This window comes from Limulus polyphemus, unplaced genomic scaffold (assembly GCF_000517525.1).
Source record: "Limulus polyphemus unplaced genomic scaffold, Limulus_polyphemus-2.1.2 Scaffold147, whole genome shotgun sequence".
NCBI lineage: Eukaryota > Metazoa > Arthropoda > Merostomata > Xiphosura > Limulidae > Limulus > Limulus polyphemus.
In genome coordinates this window covers 26,763-31,480 of record NW_013665757.1, presented here as the reverse complement: position 1 = coordinate 31,480, position 4,718 = coordinate 26,763, and the positions used below count along the sequence as shown (strand labels likewise).

At 37.2% G+C, this 4,718-nt stretch overlaps 1 long non-coding RNA gene across 1 annotated transcript in view; it reads left to right on the top strand.

Moving 5' to 3' along the window:
* The first annotated feature begins 3,341 nt into the window (after nucleotides 1–3,341).
* The window catches only part of LOC111083997, a 27,370-nt gene continuing 25,993 nt past the window's right edge, over nucleotides 3,342–4,718 (top strand). The window contains exon 1 of the long non-coding RNA XR_002609353.1: nucleotides 3,342–3,511. This is a non-coding gene — a long non-coding RNA (uncharacterized LOC111083997). The remainder of the gene's footprint in view (nucleotides 3,512–4,718) is intronic.

Below are 4,718 nucleotides of genomic sequence, written 5' to 3'. Positions count from 1 at the left end.
TTGGTTCATGTACAATGTTTGAAAATTTGGTTCTCAGTCCTTTCCTTTGAGTTGGCTATGGGTTCATCTTTTTTCATTGGGTCTAGTGGGTGTTTACTCAGAGATTACTTACTTGAAGCCTATTGTTCCACTACTCTATGAATGTTTGGCCTCTGCTTTCCAATGTGGCTTTCTCTATTGCAATCTCTCTTCTTCCTCAGGACTTGTCTGATTTGGGTTGGCATTTTGGTTCTCCATTTCAGTCTCAGCTTCCACTATTTATCATTTCATTCACTTGGGGGTCTCTCTCTCTTGGTATGCAGAGCAGGCTAAGCCTACTTCTTTGTCTTTGTGATACGGAGTTTTTGATACCAGGACTCTCATTTCTTCTTCATATCCAACGAGTCCTTTTCAGTGATTCTTTTCTCTTGAGTCCCTTTTTCTTCTTGAATATGTCCAGACACGTCTTCTTCAGTGGTTTTGGCCTATCAGTGGAGGTATCTCCAGATATACACTGTATTATTTTCTCTTCTTGCACTCATATGGCTCATTTGATCCCATACAACCATGTTGTCCATCTTCACCCCAAAATACCTAGACTTGAATCTGTTTGGAGTCCTCCAAGGCTCAGAAGTCAGTTTGTGGACTCCTTCCACTTATATATGTTGATTTCTGTATATGTGATGAATGTAACATAGATAGCACTTTGTGTTGACTTTGTGCTTGATGACAACCAATCCTATGACCACACCTTTCCACTCCCACTGCTACAGTGTGGTGCAATTCTGGATACCTGATCCATTTTGGGCATCTGGTCTCCACAGACGTGATTTTCTCTCTCTCTCTATATATATATATATATCCTCAAGCTGGTCGCTACTCTGCAGGCTTGCCATTATTTGCTATCTCATCTGTTTAGGCTTCTTATCAAGATCTATTCAAATACCTCCTCTGTTCTTTCTTTCTTCTTTTCCATGACAGGGAAGCACTTGCTGCCAGGACCCCTGTTCTCCTGGCTCTAGACTTTCTCTTTGGGCCCATGACAGTTTTAATATATTATGTCTTGAATGTGCAGGCCATGATAGCAAATCAACTATCTCATCTAGGTCTTGAAATCCCACTAAGTGGTTTCTCTATCCTCTTTTTCTTTCATTTGATTTGTTCCCACTATTGGCATCCTATCATCACTGTCTTTCCACCTTCCTTCCATCCCTTGCTTCCACTCATTTGGTATCCAATCCCATACTCTACAGTCCATTTAAATTCCCTGTAAGAGATATTGCCAGTGGGGAGTTGGATGACCCACCTACACTTTAATATCACATTAATTACACCAAAGGGAGATTTCACCTACCCTGGCTTTTGTCTCCCTCCATTCACCATTCTCTGATATCCACAGTGGATGTCTGATAGTGAGCTTTTAATTTTTTATTTTTTCTTACTGGTCTCACAACAACTGTCTTCAATATATACATATATATATATATGGCCCGGCATGGCCAGGTGGTTAAGGCGCTCGACTCGCTACACCAAACATGCTCGTCCTTTCAAAGAGGGAAGGCTGTCAAGTGGGTTGCATCCTTGACGTAAGAAACAGCTTTAGAAACGATGGCAGGGCAAGATCTGCCATCGGCTCAATGGTCCGCACGGACTATGAGAAATGAAAATATATATATATATATTATGGAGCCAACAAAGCTCACCAACTGCCCATTGTTGCCTCAAAGGGAATACTTACTCAAAGTTCCCATTGAGCAGGGGAAGTATGAAAAGGGTTAATCCAATCTGCCTCTGCTCAGTGCCCACTACTGAGACGGGTTTTTTCTCCAAGACTGCTTGAATGGTGTCGATGTATATTGTATCTTCGAAGCTGTTCTGCACTTCTGAAAAAATACATCACTAGGTGTGTGCCTGATCTCTCACATAGTTTACATTTACTGTCTTTAGTTTTGGTAATCCATTGCACTGTTTTTCAGTGCAGGGCCTAATTCTAGATGATTGTACCTGATGACAAAGGTCCACACACCTCTCTCGCATCCCCCACGCGAATTTCTACCCTCCATTTCTTTTAATAGAGTATGGATGCACCACTTATGTAGAAAGTAGGGTTGCAGTGTTACCTGGTAGTGCAGGACACTCCCCTATGTTATTAACTAAGCCAATTCAGGTGGTTAGGTCCAGCCAAAGGAGTCTTATGTTTGCCTCATGACACGAATTTGGAATGCTACTCTCTGCACCTGGATTTTCTGTTGAGTATCTCACATAAGTATTTCTCCATTATGGAACAGCCTGACTTATATTCCTTGCCACACTGCACACTCATGCTCAGTTGTACACCTGTGCCATAATGGACAGTTGAGCAATTTGCCATTCCACCCAACTTAGAGACATGGAAGCACCAAACAAAATATTTTTATGACAATATCGTTTGCTCTACCACCTCTGTTGGATGAAGACTATTCCCTGTTTGAGATGGATGCAGTTTCCCTCCTAGTACTGCTCCATTAGACTCCCCCCCCTAACCCTTATGGATCTCACATGCCATGGGCTTTTTCTTTTTGGTGCTATTTTCACAAAGGAATACATATTTGTAATTTCTCTACACCAGCCCCTCCACCATCTTCAATGTGGAATTCTAGCTTTTCTGTGTAAACGTGTAATGTATCGGGCTATGATGTAATCATTATTAGATTATAGCCCTCCACCAATATGAAATGGGGTGGAAAGGTGGGATGTGGTGCAGAGGGGTGAGTATTTATCTGAAATACATTTTCATGTAAAGAAAATGTGAACGACATTCACATGAAAATTTTTATGGTTATTTTATCATTAACCAAACCATTATAATTAGTACTAATATTATTCAGCTTTACAAATTAAACGTTTGATGCCCAAACACTAAACCACTTAAATATGAAACTTGATAAGTGGTATTCTTCTAGGAAAATTTAACACGAGTAAAATTCTAGTGAATAATTTAATCTTTAATCCAACCCACGTTATTTTGAACAACATCATTTAGGAATTTATTGATACATTCTTCATTCATGTTTTATTATTAATTCTGCTAATTAAAATAAACCTTTAGATGAAGCTTGATATACTTTCTATTTGGTCGAAATCAGCTTCTCCCCTGGTGACTTAGGCGCAAGTTTGAAGGCTTATAACGTTAAAAATTGGATTTCAATACCTGCGGTTAGAAGAGTACAAATAGGCCATTGTGTAGCTGTGCACTTTACGACAAACAAACAAACAAACAACTCGAAATCAGCTGTTTTACGAAGGTGCTACCGTCTTGCGGCATACTTTTACGCATCACCTGCGCGCACAGCTAAGTGCAGACAGCCATATTCGACTGCGCGATGAGGTTTGCTGGGTTACTTGTGTTGACATAATACGTCAGTGTATACAACTTACAACCACTGAACCAGCTGGGTTAGGTTCTGAGTTTAGAACGCTGTTTTTAATTGCCAAAAGCCAAGCTGGATAGGTTACCAGAATATCTTCGCGATACCGTGGACTGGTTTATGGGGTAAGTGCGCCTTACAAGTGTTATTATTATTTCTTTACATTTGTTATTGTTAAATTGCACACTATAGTATAGACATGTGTAGCAATCGGCGAGGTTATTACCGGTGTTCATAGTCGGACTATGCAGCACACCCTTACATCAGTTTTTCCCATTACAGATATTATATTTATAGGCCTACATCTGTATCAGAATACCACTGTTTTTATTTTTAAAGTTTTATTGTGCCCAGTATAGTACAATACTTTTATATGAAAATTTATTATAATAATGCAGTGAAAATGAAAAAGATATATTTTTGACAGTTTGAAATTGTGCTGGAAAAAATATAAAAATTCTGGTGTTTCAACAATTTTGAGTTGACTGTGCATCAAATATGCCATAATTTTACATTATTTCACAGTTATTTATGGATTATTATTAGATTTTAACAACAAAATGTAAGCTGTTAGTGTTACTATTGATGGTAATGGAATTATACTTTATAGTTTGGATGACTTAAATAACTATGTAAATAAATGAAAATAAAACCACACATGTATTGACTTGTATGATGAATTTTGGCAAAATCTTCTAAGTTCTAATCCTAAATGTAATACATTATTAATAAATTTCAAATCAAAAGAACAATTGGTGAACAATTAACACATTTTTTATTGCCATCCTTTACCAAAATTGCAAATCAAACTAAATATTGAAACTACTACTACTAGAAATGTTTTTGTTTACATGTTTTGGAAACCTTTGTACATTTGTTGGTGGTTCAGTGAAATTTGGCAAATAGGTTTTTTTCTGTATTCTTTATTGCTACCTGAATATAATCATATATCAGTTAGGTGAAAGTTATATTGACTGATAAACCAAAAAAAAACCACTTTTACATGATATGTAAATATGAAGTTTTCTTTTTGAAACAAACATAAAACATATTTTCCATTTACTCCTTATTAATGATTGTTCACACACACACACACATTTTGTGTTCTTTTTTTCACTAATGAGAAAATAGTTGCTTTTTTAACATAATATTTTGGAACAACATGGGACCTATTGGTCCATCTTAGCTGTTCCATCCTCAAAACTAAATTAAATGATTAAAAAAAAACATTTTAAACCTAGCCCTTTTCATTCATATAATTACCAAGCTTTTTTTTAAACTCACTTAAATTTACTGCCTCAACAACATCTGAAGGCAACCCATTCCAAAGGC